The 13,603-nt window shown below is 37.4% G+C and overlaps 1 protein-coding gene across 6 annotated transcripts in view; it reads right to left on the minus strand.

Annotated features, from left to right (window-relative positions):
• Positions 1 to 13,603, minus strand: part of RGS17 (regulator of G protein signaling 17) — a 71,500-nt gene that overhangs the window by 41,109 nt on the left and 16,788 nt on the right. The gene's annotated exons all lie outside the window — the stretch shown is intronic.

Raw genomic sequence — 13,603 nt, forward strand, 5'->3', positions numbered from 1 at the left:
GGATGTATGGAGGTTAAGGGAAAGAAAACAAAACCAATTATTTCTTCTCCTCTCTTTTCTCTTCCCATGGTCATTATTTAATGTGTCAGTTTGAAAATACAAAATGCCAACCAACCTAGTAAACAAATTTTTTATAGCAAGCTGTGCATGTATTTTCATATTCACCAACAGTAATGAAAAATTATGCCTTCCTGCAGAATCTGACAGTTATTGCTGTATGGAAAACTTAATATTAAAAAACAATATAGGAGCTTGTATTTCCTTTCTTTTTCTCTTTTTTTCTTACCCTACCAAGGATGTGAGTTATTATTTCCATAATTTCTACAAATGCTAAATAAAAATTTTAATAAAAAGGATCCATTATTTTTTCTTCTCAGAAAGGATATTTTAATTTGGAGGACAGACAACAATAGTAAGTGATATTCTAGAATTTAATTTTTCCCCCTTTTTTTTCTATGGTGTTCTTGAAGCAATATGTGTCTGGGGAAGGCTGTGGTGCTACTGCATTTTTTCAAAGCTTAAGAAGAGAAAAAGAATTATGAATTATTTGAAGACCAGAAAAGAGCAAAGTACATCCAAACATGGAAAATCTTCTGAATACCGCTTATAAGTGAATTACAAAAGAGTTACATAAAAGAACACTTTAACACTTTGTTTTTATAAAGTTTAAAGGCTGGAACTTAAAACTATTCTTCTATAAAATGAAGTTCATGATTTTTCATTATCTTTCTATTATACCAATGTAAAATGGTATTTAGCAAATATATTTAGCAGTACCCTTGCTAAAACTGCAAGGGACTGAGAACATGCTGTGAAAACATAAAAGCTTTGAAATCTCTGGAAACATGTAAATTTGGTATGAAAGTTTCACTTCTATAGTCATATCCATACATATACAGGCTCTCTGCTCTTATGCTGAGCATTAGCACAGACTGCAGTTCACTACCTGTGTTACTGCACAGCAAGGCATTAAAGCAGCTCTTCCATCAGAGTATGCAATGAGTTAAAGTGAATTGACTTAACTTAAAAAAAAAAAAATAAAAAAAAAGATTTTGAAGATCAGCAGATGAGACCTCTTGAAACACTGCTGTCAAGTGGAGCTTGATGTGAATGTCTGGTCTAGCATCCCTCCTCCCATAAAAGCTCTGCTCACTGGCAGTACAGCCTGATGTCCTTGTTTCAGATTCCATGAGAGAAGTTCGGAGGCATCATAATGTAAAGAACAAATAATAAATACAGGGCTTTGTAGAAAGAGAAATATATCCTCTAGGCAGTGACATATACTTAGGTAGGGGGATTTTACTGAATTTTAGAAAACTTATGACTATAATGATAAGAGGACAAGGTAATGTTTTAATTTAAAAGAACTGTGCCAGAGGAGCTTGGGGAAGCCTGTTGACTGTACGTTTAAGCACAGCATTAAGTGGATTAAAAAGTACTATGGGCATGGCAGATCTGGCCTGTTCAGCCATCTACAACTCCACCTTCTCCACAATTTGCCCTGTCCCAGATACTCAGCTGTGAGTCTCTCCATAAAAGCTCTCTCCTTTACTTGGTTGTTTGATTTTTTCCAGGCACTTGGCTTAATCTTCTGCCTTTGAGATTGTCTTTGAAAGTGTGACCTGTCATTTGATTAAAATTGAATGACATACAAGAAATTAGTGGAGAGAGAAAGGCAGACACAGCAAGGATCATCTGTTGGGAAACCAACATGAAAAGTCAGAAACGAGATGAATGGTGAAAATGGTGAAGAGCTTTGAGCTCTGACTAGCCCACCACCGAAAAATCGATTTCTGGTTTGTCCAGCCCCAACCCTGATCCAGGAGCTGCCTTCAGTCATCAAGGCAAAGAATGAATGTTGTTGCTGGAAAAGGGTGTGGAAGGAGAATAGTGCTTGCTTCCTAGCCCAGCTAGAAAGTTTAGCAGAGCTAGACCTCTCTGTGCTTTTATTTCTCTATGTCAGGAGTATTTAGGCTAGATTCAATCCTGTCAATTGTGCAGTTCCATCATGTGCTTTGGGGAGGAGAAACAAGCTATGAAATAAAACTAGAAAAGATGGTTGAAGCAACCAAGCTTTGCAGCAGGGTAAGGAGGAAGGTTAATATTAGAAACTACCTAAGTCTCTTTTTAAAAAAGGCAAAAATTGGAAAAAATATTTCTTTAGGCTTATTTTTTTTTAGTCACGTAAGACATAAAAATTTAAAGTTTTCTGTCTGAAGGGCCTGATCTAGCTTTCATTTCAGGTCAAAATTCTTATGTTCTGTTTTAATTTGCCTCAGCTGATTTTTTTGAGTCAAAAGGTAGAATATGTTCTATATTTATATGCAATATGGAATCGGGCGCTTTAAAATCTACCATAGCAATTTCTAGTACATTTTCCTCTAAACCCCTTTACAATAAAAGAATAATGAAGCTTTTGTTGAGTGAGCAAACTGGAAATTAGGGCACTGTAGCAAGCAGAGCTTGTAATGGACCAAGACATATCCTTCCTCTTATGAAAAATACAATATGTTCTGTATGATAGAACTTTCAAAACCATCCATATTATTGTAGTACTTTCTGAACTGAATCAGTTCTTTAAAATTCTCTAATTTGAAGCAAAGTGAAGACAAGGTTGTCACTCTGAAGAAGGTGACATTTCTGAAGATACTCTAAAAACCTTAGGTATGAAAGATTTTAGAAAAAGAACTTAAAAACCCCCATAAATCACAGAAAATGAAATTAATTTTATTTACTGCATAGCTATCTGTGTTTTAAGTGTTGGGCATAAGGTTGTTTCATAGTAGTGGTTTCTAAGGTTTCATGATTTGGAGCAGAGATTCCTCTGACATTGTAGTTTTTCATGAAGCAAAAACCATTACATCTGCTACAGCTAAATAAATCCTTATCCTTTGAGACAAAAGATGAATATTTAATACAACTGTGCAGCCTCAGAGTTCTACTTTATGTCTTTCCTTGTTGATATCTGAATGGTGTGCAACTAACTGCAATGACAGGAACAGAGGCTTCAGAGAGGCACATTAAACAAAACATTTCTCAATAAAGAGACCACTGCTTTGTTTCAAGAGCTCTCAAAAGAAATTGTTCTTCCCTGTTATGTTTTATATTTGACTCATGCCTCTTGCAAAGTTTTAGCACAACTGAAACAGCAAAACTCAGCATTTCTTCCCAGCACACTGGACACAAGTCAGAATGCCTAATGCCACTCTGCCAGTCCTTGCTAGTTCTAATACACATCTCTTGGAGTGGCTTCATTCCACATTACAGACAAGGAGCACAAAAAAATCCCAGTGGAACTACTCGGTTATGCTTGGAGAGAACTGATGGAGAAGAACTGCCCTGTGCTGTAGAGAGGAGCTCACAGACGTGGAAGAAATGAGGCTGATATGGCAGCCTCAGCCTCAGCCTCAGCCTCTGACACCCACAGAGCACGTGGGAGCAAAGGTCTCTGGACCACCATTCCACTGGAGCCACCTGAAGCCTCTTCTGAAGGGAGAGCAGCTCACAGACGAAAAGATATAACAGATATAAGCCCCAACAGGAATATTTCCCCCAAGAGTACTGCAGGTTTTAGTTACCTCTTTTGTTTGTTGTCTGTCCTCTTGTGGGGGAAAAGTCACTTGGACAGCTCTGTTTCTGCTTACTCGTTACCATCTACTGATTTTCTCCCTGAAATACTGTCAGCATTAACTGTGCATCAGCATTCAACATTGGATAACTGAGCAGTCCATACATCTGCAGTTAATAATCCATTCATCTTTTATTTCAGGGCTTCCTTGGACTGTAACAAAGCATTCTTCTGTTCATCACATTTCGTAAAATTTGCAGAGCCATCCTAAGGGCAAAATCCAACACAGTTCCTTCAGTTTTTCCACACTGGCCAGGTGTACTTATGTTATTTGTGGGGTGCTGCCCATGGTGGACTTTGACATTGTGGAAAATGAGGACATAAATTTAGAAATAGACCTGAAGTAGAATGGCATTCAGAAGTCAAAGTCCTGTTTATCATTCAAAACTTCAGGCAGAGACCCTTCCTTTGCCTATTAAACATATTGATAAGAGTCAATTACAGATCTTTCAGTAAGCCAAAGGATTTGTCTCAAATTGCAGTTCTAGTGGGGTTTTGTATGTAAATTCACCTTCCCCAAATTACCTTTGAAATCTAGACCAGTCCTTAACTCCATTTTTACTTGCATGCAATATCTTGTCATAAAATTTGTTGTTTCTGGGGCTCCTTTTTGTGCATTGCTCCTGGCTTGAGCATACCATAGGTCATTAGCCACCTTTACTTGAGTTGCTAAAAATAACAAAACCCAACAGATTCTTTGGTACCATCTACTTTTGGAAACATAATGCTCCTTCCCACCTTCCTTTTCAAATAGCACTGACTCCTGTCAAAATAAAAGAATATCTAAAACTTCTCTATTAGTCTTTCCCATTTCCAGACTTCCAGCTCTCAGTGGAGATTACCTGCTCCTTTCTTCCCCTAAGGCTGGGGTTACAGTTTCCGTTACTGTTTTGTCATCTTGGACTGCTGCCTGGCTGAGGTCACCATCCCTTGCAAGGTCCCTCCGTGTCCTCCCTCCTCCAAACCCAACATGTGGCTCCATCCCTGCTTCCAGCCCACAGAAGGATGCTGTTCACAGAGGGAACTGCAGGAATAAGGTCCCCAGAAAGGGCTGAGACAACTCCATGAGCAATTCTTACTGCAGGAGGCAGGAACCTGGCCACTTGAGGGAAATTCTTTTTCCTATTTTTATGTAAATACATCTGCCACCCTCCCCTTCTGTGTCAAGACAGTGCTTCAATCACAAGCTGGAAGTGGTTAAAGGCAGGTTGCTGGAAGTTCTTTTCAAGTTGACTAATCATTACAGATAATCTGAATCTAGATAATGAAAATGATGAGAACCTGGAAGTTGTGTACTCCATTAGTAACATGTGCTCTGACAGGAAAGCTAAATCAGCTGAACCAAAAAATGGCTTTTGAAAAATTATCCAGATGCTGTTGTTGGACACTCTTGCTCAGGTTCTTGTGAACTCACCAGGTATCTTACTTGTGATTTATTTATCCATGGACAAAATTACAAAATAACCTACTCTATCCTGGAACACTTGTGAATTACTCAATCATATTCACAACTATGACTGCACATTTTTCCCAGAAAAAAAAAAGACTCAAAATAAGTATAGCAGATATTAGGCAAACTTTTTGAGAGATGTTTGAGTTGTATAGTTCAAAAAATACAAAAGATTCTGCAGAAGCCAACAGTTGTGTCTTGCAGCAAATCACTGAACAACATCTAATATTGTTCTGCCAAGGACAAATCAAAGTTTCCCTATGACTGCTGAAACACAGAATTTTTGCTACATTAAAGGTTTATAGTGGTGTGGTAGTGTTGGAAAGGTTTTGCTAGTAATGTTCTAAGTTTCTGGATGGGGGAATTCTCCCCCACTGTTGTTCAGCTCAACATTGGACTGCTTCTGCCACTGATGCCATGATTCATCAATTTCCCAAATGCTGGGAGCGTTTGCTAGATTTATCTCCTCTGATGGACTGCTTTTCCCTCACTGTCTAAACCCCACAATATATCACAGAAGTCCCATTACTGGAAGTGCCTCGTAGGAAACAGCAGGTAGAGAAGGTCTTGGTGCAATGGAAAGGTGCTATGCTGCAAGAAATGCCTGAAATACTTTGACTGGAGTTGTTATAATTAAAGGTCAGAAGCTTTGCAGAGTTATTTTAATAATTTGAAATGAACACAAATATTTAAGTAAGGTAGATTACCATTGGATTGAAATTCTAATTTTTGTGCAAGTTAATTTATGTTATAGAGCCAGAAAACATGTTCAAAAAGTCCATTGTCACTTCTATCAGCTTTGTGTTCTTTTCAAATTCAAATTAATCCAGAAGAATAATTTTTTTGGGGCAATGAGAATTTTCCTATTCTCATCACTCATTATTTTAATTGCCTGTATTGAAACTACTATTTGTATTAATAAATTGACATTTTAGTGACAAAAGGGCAAATTCTGATCTTCTTGTTTAGTGGTAAATGCAACTACTCTGTTGAGTAGGCATTCTTCCTTCGCAGAGGTGTGGTGAGCCTGGGTGTTGCATTAATCAGGAATGCCAGCCACTTTGGCACTTCTAATGATTCTGTCTGTCTTCACCTACTTCTCATTCAGCAGTTCAAGACTGCAGGCTTTGTTTCATTACCAATTGAGGCTGAGAAAGTGATCTGTTATGCTCTTGGTACATCCAGGGCTGTAAAGTCAGCAAGGCCTATGCAAATAAGACTACTTTTGCTGTTATGGCTGAAAGAACAACCTCTGCCATTGCACTAAAACCCTGAGTATCTCCTATCTTTTTGTTTTATTGTTGCCTAAAATTGACACTGAAGAGTTGCTGCTGTAGTGTAAGTGGTAGAGAAAAATCTCTGTCATTTTTTTTTAGTTTTCCTCTGGAATTACACATGATGCACACCTTCTCAAGGAGAGTTTGTTTTCTTTTAGATGAAGAATTATTCACCAGAGATTCCCAGCATAATTTATTCAAACTCTCTTGAAACATATCGATTAGGATGTTCAAAGTGAGTGATCTGTGGCAGAGAATAAATTCCCCCTGAGGAACAAAGGTGTCTGCTGAAGATGAGACTTGGAGAATATCCCAAGGCATTCTCAAGTGCACAAGAAAAAGATTAATTATATCTGCCCCCCAAATGTCTGTGGCTAGAAAGATGGAATAGCACAGAGAGACTGTAATCACTATTCTCCTGCTGTACTCTAGAAGAACAAAGAAAAAAAAAAAGAGGATTTGATGTGGAGGAATAAAAAGGTTTAAAATCTCTCCAGCATCTCATTTCCTCTTCCTAGAATGCAGGAATTCCAACTCATCCTACATGTACTCAACTCTTTTGATACTGTTATTATGATTGCACTTTTTCCACCTCCACTGGTACAACTGCTGCTGCAAGTGCCACTGCTGTCTGTGGCAGGGCCCCTGTAGCACCGCCTCTGCACAGGCAGCAGTAATAAATCTGGTGGGAGGTGCAACAGCAGCCAAGAACAACCCCATTTTTTTCCTTGAAAATTCAGCCTAAAAATGGGGAGATGCTTTAGAAGCAAGACTATTTTGTAATTGGCAAGGTAATTATTATATTAAGGTATTTCAAGAGGAGCAGGAAGCTCTGCAACTCTGCTCATGTAGAGTTTTCTGTAGCCCTGCAATTAGCAGTACATAAACTTTTTGGTGGGCATCACTGTCACAAAGGCTATGCCATGGAGTAAAGGAAAATCTAGATTTTAATCTTTTTTTTCATCAAAAATTGATACTGATGACACCAGTCTCCTGTGAAATTTCAACTTTTAACTACTGGCACTGTGCATGTCGATATACTATGTCCTGCAGAGGTGTGCAGATGCTTTCCAGGGCAGGGAAATAGCCAGGGCATTAAGCAATCCCAATTTGGCTGTGCTACTTCCCCTTGCAGTCACAACAAATAAAATCCGCAATGCTTTCTGCTCACTATGAGATTTTTCTGGGAAAAAAGTTGCCCGAGGTAACATCACCTTAATTTTTATGCCCTCACTCCCCAGTTTCCTTTTCTTCCTTGAGTTACACAACTATTATATTTCTCTTAGAAAGTGCCAACTTCTAGCCAGCTCCCATATCAATCTAGCAGAGGTATAGTCAGGAATTTTTCAATTAAATATTTATTAGAAAAAAACTACAATTGTCAAAATCAAAACTGACTGCTGAAAAAGTTGTTTTTTACAGATGTTGTCTAAAAAAAATCTTTTATAGCAAGTTTGGAAGTTGCCAAAATATCTCAATGATATGTTTTAGTTAGTTTTGTTTTGTATCAATAAAGAGCAGTTTTTAATTTAAAGAAATCTTTGGTTTGAAATTAATCCATTCATATTGTGGATTGAAGTAAAAGAAATAACAAAGCCTTGTTTTAGTAAGTCCAACCAAATACCCATATTTTCCCATGTATGAAGAGTGTTAATGCTTAGGACTTTTTTTCACTATTCGGGGCAGAAACAGTTTTGAAAATATTAATATGCTCATGGGAAGTGCCAAATCTTTCTGGCTCTAGACTGGAATTGGTCAGGACTCTGTGTCAACACATTCCTAGAGATGCCAGCAAGGGAAAAGTAGAATACAAAATGTTTATGATAATATCCATTTCCTACTTGCCTATAAACCACTAATTTTCTAGATTCAAAAGTTTTATTCTCCCCTGGAATCCAATTTATTGTGTTTTCAAGCAGTTGTGCTGAAAACACCCTGAGTGCTTCAACATGAATAGTGAAAATGGCTGCAGTATAGCCAAAAATGGGAGAACCATTCAGAGGAGAAAGCAGAGCTCAAGCTATAGAACTCATAAATTCTTGGTTAAGAAAAAAAGCCAAACCAATACTTAGTGAATAAATAAAGAATTCTTATTGTACCCAAACCATATTTGCTTGCTTTTTATGATGTAAATAAGTGCCTTTAATTTTGTCTCTAATCAACTGATTGCTACTGATTCAGTTGGGTATACCTGGTTATTTTACAGGAGAAAAGTGTTCTCCCATAGCAAGCTTAGTATTTAGCTTAGAATGAATACTAATGAAAGGTTTTTAGATTACCAAAGCTTTTCCACTTAACAAAACAATTATACTTGAATGGCAGTAATATGTACAAAGGCAAATAATGGCAGCTAGAAGTAAATTGGTTATTCTGAGTATCTCACAATAAGAAGAAGACGGTATTTGGAACTTTTTGACAATGTAATCTCTTCTGTTGCAGACATCTAGTTTTACCTCTACCAATTGGCTCAATTCCTTTTGAGTGCACCAGTAAACAAGTAGATGATTGAACTGAAGGAATGGGAAACTTTGGGCATAATGGAGAGGAATAGCTAGAGCTTCACACAGTCAGGTAGTGTCAAATAGTCAAGAAGTATACAGAGAAATATAATATTATAATAATATTATACCTGTTATATTACAATAATTATATCTAATGTTTATGGTAAACCTGAGCAAAAAGAAATCTTACATGTGATAACAAAAATTACTCCTCTTCACGCATAAAGCAATAGAATGACTACAAACACATTTAGTGCATGTTATTATGAGATATTTTGTTCTAACCGCACTTCAGCACTTGAACTGGGTGAAAGGTTTTTTCTCTGGGCAGCTCAATGGATCAGGGATGCAAAACTGAGTGATACAAAGTGACTCGTGTCTGAAAAGTTCTGGTTCAAAGATTATGAAATCACCCTTGTATTTCTTTCACAAGGCAGGTATCTGTTATTTGCATAGCTTTTTTCCAGTGTTGCTGAATCATAAATACATCTAGAAATTATTAGGCACAATTTACCATCCTTTTACTTATAAACCGGAAAAGCTACAGAAACTGGTATTTTAAAATGAGAAAGTGAACAGTGAGCGAAAGCTTTACATGAGCTGCTGGAGACGAAGCATAATTTAAAGAGCAGCTGTAGAGTAGATCAAAGAATAATCATTTCAACCAGTGACCCAATAAAGCTGCCCAGATGTATTTCTAGTTTAACTCCATCTTAGCCATTGCAAAGTCACATTTTGGTAAGAAAACAGCTTCATGCATTTGCACAGAATTTCCATCAGATTCCAAACACATGGGATACACACCAGGTTCCCAAATAACCCTAGAAGGAAGGGGAGTTTAGGTTTCCTGTAACTGTCCATCTAAACATAAAAGCAAGTGCATAAGGCTTCAGTAGGATATTTTGCAGAGTTATACAGTAAATCACTAACTAAGTATTACAGAACACAACGTTTTCTTGAATGACCCAAAGTTTCCCAGAGAGAATTTAATATATTTCATATTGGATACAATTAAAATTTTGGTGTTTTTTCCCCTATTTTCTTCTCTTTTTATGGTCAGGGGAATGAGGGACAAAGTTCTTAAACCAGAATGGATTTTTTACTTGCAACTCCTACAAAGAATGAGGGAATGGTATAGGACTCAGATTTTTGACTTACAGCAGTCAAGGGCAGAGGACAGTTTGCTCCCCACTCTTGCTCAAGAGAATGACATACACCATGATGCAGGAGTTTGCAGTGCTCCCCTTGTTTTCCTTTACAAAAGCAGTTTTGTCAGCTGTCTCAGCTTTTTCAGGTCCCTTTCTCTGTTTTCTATCCTCCCTTGTCATCCAGTGAGTGCTTATGCCTCAGTCACAGAGACACCTACTGTGAGGCTCTAGTGAGCAGCTCACAGCCACTTGGCAAAAAGAAAGATGTTTATGCTTTGCCATGTCAGGAAACTGATTTGAGTCAGTGAGCTTCAGCAGCCATGTAGTCAACAGACTGACCTCAGATTTCAGGAATAATCTCAGTCTGATGCCCTGCTGAAGCTATGCCTTTCTGGTAGTTTAGCTATCAAAGTCCATTAGTTCAAGTGAGTTTATGAAGGATGAGCTGCAGAGAACAATACTCAATTCAAGAGAACAATACTTTGTTCTTCAGCACCATGCCCAATTTGGTCCCCAAAATGATATGAATGAGATACAAAGTTATCCATCCCATGCTAAATGGTCTACACCACTGCACACTTGAACATTTTCTTCAGTGACAGCTGACATTAGTTACCCTATGGGCACGCTTGCAGTTTACATGGGTTACTTCAGTAACTTCAGTACTTTGGGAATGGTTGAAGGATGATCTTTAAAATAAACCCTAACACCAAAACCCCAACCCCAAGTCCAGCAACATACTTCACATACCACTGTTTCTTGAAAAGATGAATTTCCTAAATTTGGAGTTGCTAATCCATAATTTCCCAAAATTTTTATACTAACCTAGATGCAAGCTTAACCATTTTCCTTCAGATACTGAGGGTATTTTTTATCAAATGGGAGCAACAAATTACTTTTTAGATGGGATGTTCAAGACATAAATGAAAGGAAACCAGAAACTGCAATAGATGGAGAAATTGAAGCAACATATAAACAGTTAATCATTTTTTAGACATGCTTAGCAAATATTCCTGGCAAGAATGCTATCACTTTGGAAGATAATTTAATAGACAGAGAAGACAAGAAAACCAGTTTGCTTCTAATGGCATTGCTATGGTGTAATGGGGCTGAGATGGCTATATTCAAGACAGATGCTATTATTTCTTCTAGTTTTACCATAAGTGACACTATGACAATTCCAAAATCAAGCCTGAAAGCCCATTAAAAACATTTTGCTGGCTTGACTCATAACAAAATGTAGGAACTGCTTTTTTGAGTCCTGATGAATGGAGAAGCTTTCAGAACACTCAGACTGATGATCCCTAGCTTTTACAACAAAGTGCAAGGCAAACTTGCACTGCTCTAGTGATATGCTTTTATCACATTTTCTCTTTTAATGGTGTGTCCTTTTTCATCTAAGTTATTGTAGCAATGGATAGAAATATTGCTTCCCCATTTATTTATTTATTCCCATTTCAGTCTATTTGTGTCACTTTCATGAGAACCCTCAAAAAATTGGTCAGTCTGCTTCTTAGACTCACACAAAGATACTTGCATGCTTTTTAACTGAAGAAGTAAGTTCTGAGCTCCTGGTGCAATCCTTATAATTAAAGTTTAATTTAGCATAAAAAAACCCTCTCACTTATTGCACTTTGGTTTTGTCAGTGTTCTCTGCTGTTGCATTCCCCTAACAGACCACACAGTTCTTTATTTGATTTGTCTTTCAGTGTTCATCTTCCCTGCTCTCTCATATCCTAAAATTTGTCAGTGTATAAGCAGGACATTACTTCAAGGAAGAAAAATATCCAACAGCATTAAGTTAATGTTTATATTAACTAAATAGAAAATCTGTTTATGGAGATGTGAACACTTTCTCAGTTTTTGCAACCCTTCACATGTGACAGTGTCTCAGTAGATAAGCCAAAGGCATTTTAAGAGCAAGTGTTCAGATTCCCCTAAAGAACAGAAGCATCAAATTTTCTAGAACAGCTGGCCATTCTCAACATTAATAGACAGCTAACAAAAGAAGTAACACTTGTGCCCACAGCACATCGAGCAGAGATAGTCAACAAACTGGAGAAGAAAGATGATCCAGTAGCTGAGGACTATCCTAGAATTTAGGAAACCTGACCAAATTGTTGCTTATTGTCTTTCAGTAAGCTACTTCTTTCAACAGGAGTTGGTTTCCTCACAAAATTTAATTTTTCCTTTTCAGGAAACTTATATTATTTTAAAATCTTTCCAGACTTTCCCCTTGTGTGTAGGTTGCATCAAAGGGGATGTAGCTGTTAGCAGATACCAAGCTAACAGGGGATGCAAAAGACGTAGATGTAAGTACCTTTTGTGCTCATCATGAACCTTGCTTGCTAAAACCAGGTGGAAGAATCAGTGACTGATGATGAGGAGGAAGGAGATTTTCTTTTTGATTAGATGGTCAAAAGTTGAGCTTGGACTTGAGCAGAAGATCTTTAAAATTCTGATGCACTTGGACAAGATGATAATGACAGATACAAAAGAAGTGTAAATGGTAAGAGAAAAACTTTAACTGGTATAAATTTACTATTAGCATTTCTCTAAGCTGCTGTGTGGGAGGTACCTGTCTGTATTAAGGGAGCCCTGTCTGGCACTACCAAAACTGATATACATTATTTCTTTCAGCCCCACAATAATTTTTAAACAACAGCTTTTATCTCCCACATATGACACCTGTCGTACTGATAATTTCATGGACTAGGGGAACATTCTCTTTTCTTTTCCATGGTTCTCTGGAACCAGGGACTGACACATAATTCAGAAATGCTAAATGGAGTTTCTAAATCCATCCACACTCTGCTTGCATCAGCATGGGTCTTGACCCCAGGAAGTGATTTCCTTACAGTTTTGTTTGATGTTCTCATGGCACTTAACAGATTAAAAAAAAGGTACTTTTTTTTACAGAAAGAAACAATTTCAAAATTGTCTGACACAACTCCCAGAAGAGTTATTCTTTGCCCTGACCAAAAGCTGTGTTAGATGAAATGCTTAGAAAAAGTCTGCCTTCGGTTCCCCCAGCATCCAGGTTTGGTGAGTATTTTCATCCAGGTGAAGTCTAAAGATACTTGATTATTGTATAACGAGAAAACAGTAAAGAGAAAGAAGCTTTGGGGTAACAGGTGTAGGATAATCACAGAGCTGCCAAACTTCTATGCAAGGATAAACACCTTTTAGGATGTCCAATTCTTGAAGAGATCTTGGCAGGCTGCTTCTAAGCAGCATTTACTGTAGGTTTAGTCTTTGTCCCATGTAGGCAACTGTGCAGGTTTTAATGTGTGCTCTAATTACGTTTTTCTATTTATTTGGTAAGCTGAACACTTTTTTTTAGCTTTTGATTCAGTTATTTATTATAAGTTAGTCCTATTGCGTATGATCATGTTTTTTTGTAAGATAAAAAATATTAAACACAAGTATAACCATGAAAGTTAGAACAGGAGCCAAATAAACAGAACACGAGAAGAAAAATAAAAGTCAGTTTACATGCAAACTTTTACCAAAAAGAGGAAATAAGAAAAGTGATGCTCCTTCTGCTTCTAGTGTGCACTGTGCAGAGTTTTGGGTTCCCCAAAGCTGTTCCCACTCAG

Source organism: Motacilla alba, chromosome 3, assembly GCF_015832195.1.
Source record: "Motacilla alba alba isolate MOTALB_02 chromosome 3, Motacilla_alba_V1.0_pri, whole genome shotgun sequence".
Classification (NCBI taxonomy): domain Eukaryota; kingdom Metazoa; phylum Chordata; class Aves; order Passeriformes; family Motacillidae; genus Motacilla; species Motacilla alba.